A 15,316-nucleotide genomic window follows, 5' to 3' on the forward strand; every position below is an offset into this window, starting at 1 on the left:
TAGATACCCCAATAGTTTGTACAAAACCGGACAGATGACAATTGCTTGCTAGTTATTTGTAAGCTGCTGCTGTGATGGTAGCTTTTGTTTTTGTAATAATATTAAATTTAATAAAAATTAATTTTTAAAAAGGTACTAATTTGCCACTGGGATTTTTCTTTGTAATGCTTTTCTTTGTAATGTTTTAGGGATACTAGGATAAAAATAACCCCTTGAGTTTTTCTAGAAGTCTCTTATCCAGGTAAGCATTCTTAAGTGCTCTGAAGAGATACACCTCTCACTTTTTACACAAGGATGAACTGATAACATTCCACAGAATTAGTGTGAGTTATTAAATATGCAAACAAAGGAGGGGGTGGAATCAGAATGGTAACAGATGTTTGTGATCCCCAACACGTCACCCATGGTGCCTGCAGCCCACCAACCAGTTTCCCTCCACCCACTTGCTCTTTTGAGCCTTGGTGATAAAATTCAAGAGGTCTTGAACAGAACAGAAGAGGGCTATTCCAGTCACTGCCTCCCAGCAAAATAGGAAAACGCTAAGCACACCCTGGGCAGGCAGGTCATAGCCACAAACCCCTCACCTAGCCATAGACACAGACTTAAGTCCCTGGGATTGGCACCCCCTCCCTATGGTCACTCGGGGGGGGGGCTTTTTCCCTTTTCTTGGGAGCTGGAACCACAGAGCTAGGCCTGTCCCCACAGCAGCCATTTTGTAATTACCACTGCCCACCCCAATTGCTGCCACAACCCTTTCTTATAATTTCAAGCAGATCTCACAAGGCTCAGGAATGTTCAGGACCTCTTACGCTTCCAAACCAAAGTAAAAGAAAAATGCAGAAAGAATAAAACCTGCAGCAAATCCCAGGATTCCTGTCCCTGATCCACCACGTTCATTTCATTAAGGCAGTTATCTGCTCTGATGTCTCCCTGCCCCTCCGGGAACATGAAAACTGCAGCCACACAGTGGCGGAGCATCTCCCATTCCAGCATGCCAATGTACTGATCTTGATCTTTTTGGGGTGTCTTAGCCTAGTCCAACAAGCCTTGTTTTTACAAGCAGGAAACCCCACAGTTATCTGAAAACGTATCCGTGCTTGCTATTGTGGGTCACTCAAAGGTCACTTTCAGGTCACCAAGTGCTTGTTGACAATTCTGAACTCCACCCAAGGTAATGACCAAGGCCATGCTCCAGAGGCATGCACACACGGGAGGGGTTCCAAGAACTGCCCCCTCCACTGCTTCCACCCATCCACACTCTCCATTCCTCCCTTGCACCAATTTTTTAAAGTTTGCAACCTATGATGAGAACTGCTGAAAAAGGAAATGAGGGGGAACGAGTACTTCCTCAGAGGCTATTTCTTGTGCAATAACTCTCAAGTTTGAAACCGCTTCTTTAAAAAAAATCTGGAAAAAAATTAAGAAGCAATTTGAGGGTTCAGTGGGAACAGGAAACTAAACTCCAGCATGTGTGCAGCTTGGTGAACGCATCCCAAGTGCAGTCCATGTCACACCATATATCCTAGCTAGAACAGAACCAATCAGAAACTCATACAACACAAAACATTTTGCATTCGGGCCAATCCAACGGCTCAACCTCTGATTTACCCTTCACTGTACACACAGGGCTGGCACTGTTTTAAGGAAGTGCTGTTCAAGGGATAACTTCACTATCGCTGCATCCATACAGGGTGACTGCTCTGATTAGGAAAGGGTCTGTTCCATACTGGTCCCCAGAAACAACTGATGGGCTGCTCAGTGACCCGTCGTGAGCTACCTGCTTAAACACTTTGCAGATAAAAACTGACTCTACCTTGGTCACATCTGTAGAGGTGAATATGTCTGAGGTCCCAGTCTGTCATGTTTCTGTGGAGGCATTTCAGTATGTGTAGTCTGAGGAAGTGGCCAGGGTCCTCGGAGGACCACTTGACCATCCTAGCTAATAAAATCTGGCACGGGGCACTGGCTGAATTTGTTGTCAATGCCTCATCAGGAGGGGGTTCTTATTTTTTGGTAGGCGTTAAAGAAGCAGCTTTGAAGCTTAAAAAAATCTCTGGAGCCAGTGTGCCATCGTAGTTAGAATGCTGGACCAGGGTTCGAATCCCCCTCAGCATGAAAGCCACTGAGTGATCCTGGGCCAGCCACTTCTTTCAGCCTACCCTACCTCACAGGGTTGTTGGGGGGATGAAATAGAGGAAAGAAGAACCACCTGTGCTACTCTGAGCTCCTTGGTGAAAGGGTAGAATAAAAATATAGTTAATAAATAAGGCAGCTTCATTTTTGTGGAATAAAACCCTATAGACTGTAACAACTATCGATCGAGTTAATCTTTCTTGAGCAAGGCTCTCGAAACACACGGTGCTGGCCCAGTTGTAGGCATTTTGCAATGAGATGGGTCAAGGTCCCTTTTCAACTGGGTTTTAGACCAGACTCTGGGATGGGAACTGCACTGGGTATGCTGACCTGTGCTAAGCAAAGACAGTGGGAGTGCATTCCTATTGACACAATCAGACCACAGTAGCCTCTGCTTCACTACATCTTTGTCAATGGGCCCAAGATGGAGATGCTGGGGACTTCTGCTTTGCCCCTTGGCCCCTACATGGATTAGATTGTTCCATCATGTCCTCCATACAATTTAACATGCAGATGAAACCAGTCATCCGGAGAGCATCCAGTTCAGCACCATTAATGTGCAGATCACACTTAGCTTTCTCTCTCTTTCCCACTTGATTCCAAGGAAGCAAGCATTTCAAAATCTTTGCTGGTGCCTGGAGTCATCGAAGGTCTGGGTGCAGGCAAATAAAATGAATGCCCAAAGGTTTTCCGGAGCCCCCTGCACTCCAATATTTCCACTTTGCTCTCCCACAGTAATGTATTGTTTCTATTCATCTTTATGGGAACACATTGTGTGTGTGTGTGTGTGTAAAGTGCCATCAAGTCGCAGCCGACTTATGGCAACTCCTTTTGGGGTTTTCAAGGCAAGAGACTAACAGAGGTGGTTTGCCAGTGCCTCCCTCTGCACAGCAACCCTGGTATTCCTTGGTGGTCTCCCATCCAAATACTAACCAGGGCTGACCCTGCTTAGCTTCCGAGATCTGACGAAATCAGGCTAGCTTGGGCCACCCAGGTCAGGGTGGACTTTTATAGAGGATTACCTAATCCATTACATGTTAAGAGTGAAATTCTGGGTTATGTCAGAGCAATCAGTTAATGGAATGTTTACAGTCAGTCTTTAAAGAAACAGGGGGTAACATTCAGAAGTAATTCTTTTGGCTTTTGTAAATGCAAACCACACAGACCTTCACTGACCCAGACATATTTTTGAAAAAATTTTTTTTTAACCAACTCTTACCTCATACATTATTTATTTACTTCATTACCCACCTTTCTCCCCAACAGGAACCAAAGCAGCTTACATTGTTCTCCTCTCCTCCATTTTATTCTTACAACAACCCTGTGAGGTAGGATAGGCTAAGTGTGTGTGACTGGACCAAGATCACCCAGCAAGCTTTCAAGGCAGAGTGGAGATGTGTACCTGGCTCTCCCAGATCCTAGTCTGACTCTCCAACTATTACTGATGTTCAGAATCAACAAGTGATCTATCGATGACTGACATTTTATGTTTAATTTCATGTCTAAATGAAAATTAAGCATGTTCACTTCCACAGTGGTACTTTTGAGTAAATGCTTTTGTCCCCAGGAGTCCCCTTAGGCCTGCAGCCTGTGTGTATGTTTGTTCTCCATGGAGGTCAGTTATAAAAGGTTGCTAACGCCCGTTTCTGGATCACATGACCCTGATACGCCAACTTGATCAAACAGTTCAATACTCAGCGAGCCTCAGTGGAGCGCTAACAAAGCCTTCCTACAGTTCATTTAGATAAGCAATGGCGCCAGTTCTCTTCATAAAAGGCCTGCAAATTTCCCTCTGAAAAAACTGAGAGGTACGAATTTTGGTCCATTTTCTGTCATTTCTGGAACAGGAAGGCCATTCCATTATAGTTTTCATGCTGACACTGGTGTGAGGATTATGTTGACTAACTCATTTAGTTTGGCAGGGTCACAACACAAAAAAAGCTTTTAGTCAAGGTTGCGTTCCAGAGTCAATACCTGGAACAGTCATTGATGGGCTCATGGTGAGGTTCCCTCCGCCTTTGCCAATTACAAGATGAGGAGAAAACATATGCCTCATAACTGAAGTACCTGTATATTAGTCCCACAGACAAAACAGCAGCTGGAAAGAGAGACAAGGACATTAATTCCATACTCAAAACGCAACATCTCTATTTCTTCTTGATCAGCTCCCAGAACAAGAAGCAGGTTTCCTCCTTGCAAATGGAGCAGAATGTAGTTAATAACGCTTCCCAGAATCCTTTACTCCACTCTGCAGAATCAGATAGGCCTCAGGATATGACATTGCTTTCTAGGCAGTGGTAATGTTTCTGGGACTCCACCCCAGTTGTCAAGCATCAGGGAACCCAGGCATGTATTTACAACCTTCCTTGGTATGATGTCACAATCCATATACCAGAAGACAGAAGGAAAAACAATGCCATTCCTTGCCGTGCTTATTGTACTAAATTCCTACAAGCCTTGTTAGCACAGTGATAATCACTAGTTATAAAAGATCAGTGAGTAGCCATATAGTGACTAAGTTTCCATATAATGACCCTCCTATCAAGAAAACCTCCACACTAACATCAAAATGCTTAGACATGCCAACTAGAGTTGCATGTCCATGCTACTGTGTGTTTTAATATCAATTAACAGTTATTACACTCCGACCTGGATGGCCCAGGCTAGCACAATCTTGTCAGACGTCAGAGGAGGTTGGCTATTATTTGGATGGGAGATCACCAAGGATTATGCTACGCAGAGCCAGGCAACAGCAAACCACTTCTGTTCATCTCTTGCCTTGAAAACCCTACAACAGGGGTCCTCAAACTTTTTAAACAGGGGGCCAGTTCAGTGTCCCTCAAACACTGTTGGGGGCCGGACTGTTTCGGGGGAGGAGGCGGCGGCGCGAGGGGGCTCTCCGGAAAAGCATCCTCCTTACAAGCCCGGTCATTCCCCCTGTAGTGGTTAAGAGTGGTGGTTGGGAGCGGGGACTCTAGAGAACCGGGTTTGATTCCCCACTCCTCCACGTGAGAAGCGGAGGCTAATCTGGTGAACCTGGTTGGTTTCCCCACCCCTACTCACGAAGCCAGCTGGCTGACCTTGGGCAAGTTACAGCTCTGTTAGCGCTCTCTCAGCCCCACCTGCCTCACAGGGAGTCTGTTGTGGGAGGGTATGGGAAGGGGATTGTAAGGCAATTTGAGTCTCCCTTTAGTGGTAGAGAAAGTTGGCATGTAAAAACCAAGGCCATTTATTCATGGAAGGGTTTGCCTTGGATTTGCCGCTCTCCAGATGCACATTTTCCCCATCCGAATTCTCCAAACTCTCCCCTGGGGTGGGGTGGGAAATTTACTTTTGAGTTCTGAGAATTCGGATGGGGAAAATGTGCATCTGGAGAGCGGCAAATCCAAGGCAAAACCTCCTGTGCATAAATGGCCACAAGTCTTTTTCTTCTCCCTGGAGATATGCCCAGCCCCCCCAAGGGGCCCCTATAATTACCTCCAGGCCACAAGGATACCCCCGGGAGGAGAGAGAGCCCCGAGCCGTGAGAACGCTGCCAACTGTGGCCAAAACAGGAACGCCAGGACAGGAAGGGGGCGACTGGGCGGCGTGCGAGGCAGCAAGACGCCTCGCGCACCCAGGAAAGGAGGTTTTGGGCCTGGGAGGGAGAGGGGGAAGGGGGCGACCGGGCGGCACGCGAAGCAGCAAGATGCCTTGTGTGCCCAGGAAAGGGGTTTGGGGCTGGAGAGGGAGCAGGGAAGGGGTCGACTGGGGCGGGAGGGAGGCTTCCAGTTGTGCGTACACAGCCAGGAAGCCCAGAAAAGCTCTGGGGAGGGGGGCAAGGGGGGACTGGCTTCCTTGGTCCCCGGGCCGGACAAAAGCCCTCCGGGGGCCGGATCCGGCCCTCGGGCCTTAGTTTGAGGACCCCTGCCCTACAAGGTTGCCATAAATCGGTTGTGACTTGACAGCACTTTCCACCAATGGTCGATACAGATAGATGGAGGATAAAACTATCTTCTGAGGAGCCTTTCCCTAGCTTAAGCCTCCTTCTTCCAACTTAAGTGATTTGTCCTCCAATGAAAGAAGAAGCCTTCAACCTTTGCTTAGTGGAGTAATAGGATCCACACCAGTGTAACTCCTAGCTTTCTAGTTTTGTGATAGTGAAAACAATGAAAATTTATTTATCAAAATATTTATATAAACTACTTCTCACAAAAGACTTAAGTAAGTTGTGATAAGGAGACGTGGAAAGAAGGTCTAGAGCTCTTGCTGACCTTGGTGTCTAAACTGGAAGTGGATCACCAGAAAGCAGAAATGAGGTCAATTATAGGGAAACTCCTATGGATAGGAGAGCAGGCAATTCACGAGGCATCAGCAAGGACCGGAAAGGGCACCTCAAAGGCACTGGGAGAGAACACAGAAAAATGCACCCTTGTGTGAAGTAATGTAGGGTGGGGCTTGGGAGCCAAAGAAAGAGGTAACAGAAAGAAAGAGCCCTGAAGGGAGCAGATATGAACTCTCACCCCTTTATTGGTCCACAGTGAGGTTACCTACCAACCCAAGAGGGGAAGAGCTTGAAGCACTTGGCAGGTTGTGTACAGAGGACTGGGGCTGTGTTGTCGGAGGTCAGGGAGCTTGTCAATAGTCATGATGGTGCACAAAATACAGCACATCACAAACAAATTAAATGAATAAAATACATAAACAGTCACCACAGAGTGACCACTATCAAAACATTTAGATACCTAAAAGTTTACCTAAAGAAAGCCATTTTGCAACACACACACACCCAAAAAAAGAAAGCAAGATAGCAGTACTTCCAAGGGAGCTTGTTTCCAAGGGCTCGAGCAGTCAAGAAAAATGTTCTGTTAGGGGCTGATGATGTACACACCTTCCTCACTTAAGGGACTGACAGAAGTGATTAATGGGAGCTGTACAAGTTGTGCAGCTGTAAATCTTGGGAGAGGCACTCCTTCAGATACGTGGGTCTCAGGTTGTGAAGTGCTTTATCAGCCAATAGCAGCACTTTAAAAGTGAGCCCCCAAACAAACCACTAGTCCGCATGGCTAGTAGCCTTTGATGGACCTGAATCTTCATGAATTTGTTTAACTCTATTTCAAAGCCACCTATGCTCATGGCCATCATTGTCCCGGTGAATTCTACAATTTGATCACTTGTTGAATAAAGAAGTAATTCCTTTCGTCCATCCTGAATCAATTGGCTGTCAGATTCCCCCGAGTTCTAATATTGTGGGAGAGGCAGAAAAAGTTCTTCTGCCTCTTCTCCATCTCACGCATAACTGCATTATGATCCTTATCCTGTGCTCTCCCCCACCACCCAGTCATTGTTTCTCTAAACAGAAAAGCCCCAAACACAACCTTTCCTGGTGCTCCAGGCCTTTACTCCTCTGGGGCGAGAGCTGTTGGCTGGAACGCTTGCATGTTGTAAGCAGGCATTTGTTAATTAATTACCTGCTCAAATCACTCTACTTAACTACAGAGAACTGTCCAGCACACATTCTCCTGCCATCAGTACACACTTTCATCTTGCATCACCGAAGCAATCCTGATCATATAAAGATGCTTGTGCAATAAAGGTTCCCTGAGGAAAAAGATTCCGGTGACTAAAGGAGTGAAGCAAGGCTGTATCCTAGCTCCAGCCCTGTTTAATTTATTTCTTTCTGACCTCCACTCCCTTATGTCCAGACCGGAAAATCAGGCCCCGAAACTGAACTCTCATCATGTTCCCATCCTGTTGTATGCGGATGATGCAGTGGTGCTTTCCTACACTAGAGTAGGTATGAAGCGAGCTTTAGTAGCCTTTGCATCCTACTGTGACAAAAATTTCCTAAACATCAATTATAACAAAACTAAAATTTTAGTTTTGTCAAGATCCTGGAAACGAGCAGTCTAGAGAATTGGTGACAGGGAAATCGAACAAGTTAGATCATTTAGGTATTTGGGGATGCTGTTTTCGTATAACCTGAATTGGGCTATTCATAGGGAACGCTCTCTTATATCATCCAAAAGCAAGATGTCAGCTATTATCCGGTTCTTCTATCAAAAGGGAAACCATTTTGTACCAGCAGCTATAAGAATATTTCAGGCCATAATAATCCCACACTTTCTGGATCATAACTAAGCTCAAGGGTCAGTAGAATTGGTAAGTGGTCGCTCTCCATTTAATCCCCAATTGTAAAATTAGTAATGCAATCCTTCAGCTCCTCTGAAATGATGATATAATCCACAACACTGCAGCCATGGGGGGAAATATAGGTAAATTCTCCTAGAGGGTGATGTTTGCTAGAACCATTTAAGATATCAAGATTAAGACTAGAACATAAATCTACCAAATACTGCCCGGCCTGATTAATAACCTGATCTTTTGATTTTCTTGAATGTAGAAAAGAAGGCAACGTAAAATCCTCGTCATCCCAGTTCAAGACTTTACCCAGCTTATTGTTGTTGCTACCCAGTCTTGCATTACCCCCCACCCCAATTAGTAGTGCTGCCCCGGGATATTTATCCATCAGGATTGTCGTATATGACTCTAATGTTTCCCAAAGGGATTTATGATTGTTAACGACTAGAAGGAAAGCTTGGGCAATCGGAGGACAATCCTCCAACTGTCTTACATTAAGACTGGCTGAATTGTTGATCAAACAGCATAAGCCAGCTTTAGGTCTACCGTTTGTATTAGGCTTCAAGGCCGGTAATACATAAGAGGTGAATCCATTAAATAAAATATCCCTGACCCGCCAGGTTTCTTGGATCAAAATAATATCAAAGTCTTTCGCAAACTCTATTAAGTCGGGATCATTCTCTTTACTGCCCCAACCAGCAATATTCCAGGACATGAGGCGAATATACTGTCTCTGTCCCTGGTTGCAGGAATCCAGTCAGTCCAGATCCACTATTAGGTTTAAGGTCTCACTATGTTCTGGACAAATACAACAATTTAATGAAGTGTTGGTTGGATTGTCTGATATGGGGCACGCTACAGTCCTAGTACAAGACGATCCCGTTAAATCTTTAATAAGGGAAACTGGGGACACTTTTTGGGAGGGGTCGCTATTAATGTCACACAAGTTGGAGCACTGAGGCAAAATATTTAGAGGATCTTCAAACATATGAGAATCGCTGCAAACCTGGGCGATAGAGTTAGGCACACTCTGCCTTTCTTTATCTTTAGGGGGCTCTGAAACCGGATTTAACAAGGGGGGCACAGAAGAGAGCAGAAAGGTTCCCAAAGCCAATGATTAATGGGCTTCCCCTTGATTAATTCTTGTTCACCCTGCAGTTAAGCTGTGCCCACAGCTATGGCATGGGGGCCCCAATCAGAGGTCTTCCTGAATGCAGACTCCCTCCTTCCCCCCCCCCCATACAAATCAGGAGATCGGAATACTTAGCTAGCCTGTCTTCTCTGCACTCTGACTACACTTGTCTGTCTTACCCTCCTCCTGATGAAGTGTGTATAAACAAACAGGGAAGCAAGGCAGAAGCAGGATGAATGAGTCAGGTAAGGGTCAGAACAGGAAGTGCAGAAAGCACATTAAACAGAATAAGGGATGAGAAAAGGGGTCGGTGGGTGGGTGGGAGAACTGGAGCAACAGCAGAAGGGACGAGGCGAGAATCCTAAAGGATGGTCTGACCCTCAAGTAAGTTTCAAAAAGCCTCTCTGTGCATGCCAAGGTCAAAGCGGCAGAGACGTTTCCTGCGAGTTCTGGGAAAGCAGCAGAGTTTACGGAGAAAAATATAGCCAAGTTTGGCACCCTCCGATAAAGTCTTTGCCAAACCACAGCACCCTTTCCCCAATGTTGGGGCCTGCCCTTGGCTTGTGCAAATGATGGGACGCCTTTGGGCACGTATGGAGTGCTCTGACACACACCCTGACCAACCCAAACCAGCAAAGACTGCCCGATCAGAGGGCACAACTTCTCCAGAGCCAGGGCACGGGTTAGCATGCTGGACTTGGGAGAGGTAGGTTCAAATCCCCACACAATCACGAAGCCTGCCAGGCGACCTTGGGGGGAGTTACTCTCTTTCTCTGCCTAACCGACCTCAGAGGCGAGTGGTGAGTATAAAACGGAGGAGAGAAGAGCTCTACCTGCACCAGTTTCAGCTCTTGGAAGGAAGACAGAATTTAAAAAGTAGAAAAGGGCAAGAGTCCAGTAGCACCTTAAAGACTAACAAAAAATATTTTCTGGTAGGGTATGAGCTTTCGTGAGCCACAGCTCACTTCAGGTATCTGAAGAAAGCTCATACCCTACTAATCCTACTACTAAAGCTCATACCCTACTAACAAAAATATTTTCTGGTAGGGTATGAGCTTTCATGAGCCACAGCTCACTTCTTCAGATACCAGACGGTCATTCAGTGGAAAAACCTTAACAATACTTCTCTATTATATAAAGGTGTACCATTTTTAACTGGGCAAGAGTCCAGTAGCACCTTAAAGACTAACAAAAATATTTTCTGGTAGGGTATGAGCTCACGCTGTGGCTCACGAAAGCTCATACCCTACCAGAAAATATTTTTGTTAGTCTTTAAGGTGCTCCTGGACTCTTGCCCTTTTCTACTACTGCAGACAGACTAACACGGCTACCCACTGAGAATTTAAAAAGCGAGAGGGGGGGGGGGAATGCCATGCTTTGCAGAGATGAACGCATCAAGAAAAAGCCCCGAGGCTTCTTCCCCTCCCCGGTCCCCAGAACCGGGTTGCCATCTTTCCCTCCCGTCCTCGCGCCCGTGCCTTTCAAAAGCACACAACATTTTGAGGAGCCAGTTCTCGTTCCCGCCCCACACTCTACTTAGGGGCCGTTCAGACGTGCTCGGGGACACGTGCGTCAAAGCCCAACGGTCCCGTCCTCATCGCAGCCCGCGCATCTCACCTTCCGCCCGCCTCGCGTCCAAGCCCGGGGAGCAGCAGCGGCTTGTGCGCCTCCGCAGCCAGGCCACTAGAGGCGCCTCCCCCGCGACGCCTAGCTGCCTCCCCCAAAGGGGCTGTCCGCGGCCGGGTTGCTTGCTAGGGCAGCCCCGGCGCGGGGGCTGCTGGGATGGGTAGTTCCCGTTGCAACGCGAAATCCTGGCGCGAGAGGCATCCCCGCACTACAAGCCCCAGCAGGCGGCGGGGCGCAGAACCAGCGGGCGGCCGGTCTTGTCTCGTGGCCGGCGTGCAAAGCTTGCGGCGCGTGGAGGTGGCCGTCGGCTGTGTCTCGTCATCCGTGGCTGCTGGGCGCAGCGACAGAGTTGACTGTATCCGTGCAAAAGGACGGGTAAATGGAAGCCCGTGCGAGTTGCTTGCCAACAAATAGACATAGGAAGGCGATGAGAAGCATCTCTGTGCTAAGGATGCCGGCCTCTAGGCTGGACCTGGGGATCCCCTGGAATTACAGCTCATCTCCGGACTACAGAGTTTCGTTCCCCTGCAGAAAACGGAAGCCTTGGAGGGTGGACACTCTAGCATTGTACTCCAGTGAGGTCCTTCCTGTTTTCATTTTCAGTTTTTTTTAAACTCCCCAATGTAGTTTTTTTTTTAAGATTTCACATTTTTCTGCATACCTGGCTCCTTTTCAGATTTATAGAAAGATCTATCTTGCCCATTCACCGTGCCACTCACCAAATTTATGTATCCTCAGATTTGGCCGACTTCACTGTTAGTATATAGACAGCTGGGAACCCGCAAGGACATGTGGGACGTAACTCCTTTCCCCAAAGCCTCTCACCTTTTCCTGCTTCTATCTCTCCTTCTAGGGGTGCCAACCACCAGTTGGGGCCTTGAGATCACCTGGAATCACAACAGATCTCCCAACTACAGGGATCAGTTCCTCCTTAGAGTTGCCAGCTCCTGGGAGCCTTGGGAGGATGCGGTTTGGGGAGAGAAGCCACCTCAGCAGAGTATAATGCCATAGGCCATTTATGCAGGGCTGTTTCCCCATGGTCACCCCCGCTGATTGCTTCGGGGCTTCCTTTTGATTATGCATGTCTTTCCTGACCATCAGAGATCGCCTCGCTCTCCCTGTGCGTTTGCCCGTGTTTTCCAGATGCTGTTTTAGCCAGAATCTTGTAAATGCTGGTGAAACGTGTAAGAAGCACAAGGCGACCTCTGATGGTCAGGAAAGGTATGCATAATCAGAAGGAAGCCCTGAAGCAGTCGGAGAGGACCGTAGGGAAACAGTTCTGCATAGATGGCTATAGTGTTCACCTTCGAAAGCAGCCATTTTCTCCAGGAGAGCTGATATCTGTCATCAGGAGAACAGTTGTAATTCTGGGTGGTCTCCAGCCCCACCAGGAGGATGGCAACCCTAGTTCCCCTGGTGGAAATAGCTGCTTTGGAGTGTGGAGTTCATAGTATTATACCCTTCTGAAAGCCCTTCTCAACCCGCCCTCCCCAGTCTCCAATAATTTCCTAATCTGGAGTTGGCAACCCTATCTCCTTCCCATCCAACGGCCAGTCTACCTTTATCTGCCCCTCTGTCTTAAGCCTTCCCTCTTACCCCTTCCCCAGCAGCCTCTATCTAGGAAACCTGTGGCCCAGTTTTGTGGTAGTGGCCACTGGGCCAGGCACTTTGGCATGGTAGGGAACCCTCAAGGTCTTGTGGGGTGGCGCCTCACTTTCTCCTCAAGCCCCCTCCCCACATTATTTTTCTCTCCCCTGGCAACCCTCCTATCTTCTCCCCTTTCCCAGCCTCATTCTCTCCTCAGACATTCACCAACCTACCATTTATCTGCCTTCCATCTTCTGCTACATTTATTATTTATTTACGTCATTTACACCCTACCTTTCTCCACAGTGGGGACCAAAGCAGCTCACATTATTCTCCTCTTTTCCTTTGTATCTGTACGACAATCATGTGAGGTAGATTAGACTGAAAGTATGTGTGTGTGCTGTCAAGTCACAGCTGATTTATGACGACCCCATAGGGTTTTCAAGATGAGACATTTGGAGGTATCGGAGGTGGTTTACCATTGCCTGCTTCTGTGTGGGCTGAGAGAGTTCTGAGGGACCTGTGACTGGCCCTGGGTCACCCAGCAGGCTTCATGTGGAGGAGTGGGGAATTGAACCTGTTTCTCCAGATTAGAGTCTGCCGCTCTTAACCACTACCCCATGCTGGTCCATAATCACCCAGTGAACTTCCACAGCAAGATGGGGATTTGAACCTGGGTCTCCCAAACCCTACACCAAAGTTCTAACCACTATACCACCCTGGCTTTCAAAGGGTGGTTGCCATTGAACAGTAGCAAGTAGCCAGGCCTCATTGAGTCATGGAAGTCGGATGGTATTAAGTCCCACACAAGTTGCTGCCAGGCCTAAAGTTGCCAGCCTCTAGGAGGGACCTGGTGGTAATCCAGAATTACAACTGAACTTCATATGACAGAGATCTGTCCTGGAGAAAATGGCTACCTCTTCAGTCTCCACCACAAAATCACCAGGAATTGCCCAACCTGGAGCTGGCAACCCTAGGCCTGGCCCCAATGTGTCTTCCCTTAAAGGCCAAAATAGGTTTGGAAAGGTCCTGGCTCTCCCTGCCTTTTACTCAAAGAACCAAGGCTGGAATCTGTGGTTGCCTAGCAATGGCTACTGAGGGGATCCATTGGTTAAAGGTACAGCTGCTCCTTTTATCATTTGATTTTTTTTAATACCTCCAATGTATTTTTTTTTAGATTTCACTTTCTTTCTTTTTTGCAAACCTGAGAACTTTTTCAAGTTTGTAGAAAGATCTGTCTTGCCCTTTCACAGCTCCTGTCAGTGGATGTAAGTATCCTCAGATTTGGCTGACTTAACAACTAGAGTATAGATTGGATAACCTCACCTCCTGTCTCCTGCTCCCGGACTTGGCCACTTCTGCTCCCAAGCATGTGTCTCATACAAGTGTTACCACTACAAGGAGACCAATGACCTTGGAAGATATTTGCCAGGAGGAGGTGGCTGTTAGCCTCAAAATAGCTTGATTGAGCCTCCATGAAGAGTAGTATACCTATCAATACCAGGAGCTGGAAACTAATTTTCATATGTGAAAAATGGGGTTGCTAATCTCCAGGTGGTGGCTGGAGATCTCTTGGGATTACAAGTGATCTCCAGGTGACAGAGATCAGTTCCCCTGGAGAAAATGGCTGCTTTGGAAGGTGGACCCTGCTAAAATCCCTCTCCTTTCCAAATCCTGCCCTCCCCAGACTCCACCTCCAAAACCTCCAGAAATTTCCCAACCCAGAACTGGCAACCGTAGTGAAAAATTTTGGCCAGTTAACTGTCAAATCATGGGAATAGCCTAAACCTGTGGATTAAGCTTAATTTTTAAAATATGTAAACCTGGCAGTTCTCTGTGATTTATTAGACAAGCAAAAACATGCTATAAGATTGTTGAGTCAGCATAATATGTTCCTTGATGTGGCAGACTTGCACCAGGAAACACATCAGTGGGCACCATGCCATCTGTGATGCATGTATGTGTATATATATGTATGCCTTTAAGTGAGCCGTGATGACAACTCTGTTTGATTCCTGCACCCTCAAAGACAACTAGTGTCACATTTGGCCTTGTTCCCCGCACTTTGTGTTGCAGGCGTTCTGCAACATCCTGGGGGAGTGTGTTGACCTCAGCTCCAGTATCTAACTTGGAATGAAATGGGAAACCAGCAAAAGTGACAGTGCTATATCAAGCATCATCTGGGTTCCCAAAACGCTTAGCTTGCTCGTGTGCAGTCATTGCTCCTATGACTAGAGCATTCATATCTCAAGCAAGATAAGAGGACACTTGTGCATTGCACATTTTAGTGAAATCATTTATCTCTGCACACGTATAGCAAGTTTCTCAGAAAGCTAGATAACGCTGTGGCCTGTGGACTGCCCACATCTCTTGCCAGAATTGCTTTTTGCAGGCGCAAAGCTGTGTGCTGGAGAGGAGTGCCCTCTTGGCTTTCTTTCTTTGAGGGGGTATCTGGGCTGTTCTTTCCTGTGCGGAACTGCTAGAATTCTGGGTTCCACAGTCATTGCAGATGCTCGATCCCTGGTAAGAGCTTTTGCCCTGCAAATAATAAGTGCTTGAGCCAAAATTAAATTGGGGTTTTCCAGGAGCTGTTCCTTAATCTTCCTAGCTGAAATGCTGAAGACCATCATGTCTCTCAACATCAAGTCTGTGGAGGTCCCAAATTCATAGTGCTGAGGTTTCTCCCTGAGCATTGTAACAAAGGAGTCTATGCCTGCT

This window comes from Euleptes europaea, chromosome 3, assembly GCF_029931775.1.
Source record: "Euleptes europaea isolate rEulEur1 chromosome 3, rEulEur1.hap1, whole genome shotgun sequence".
Lineage (NCBI taxonomy): Eukaryota > Metazoa > Chordata > Lepidosauria > Squamata > Sphaerodactylidae > Euleptes > Euleptes europaea.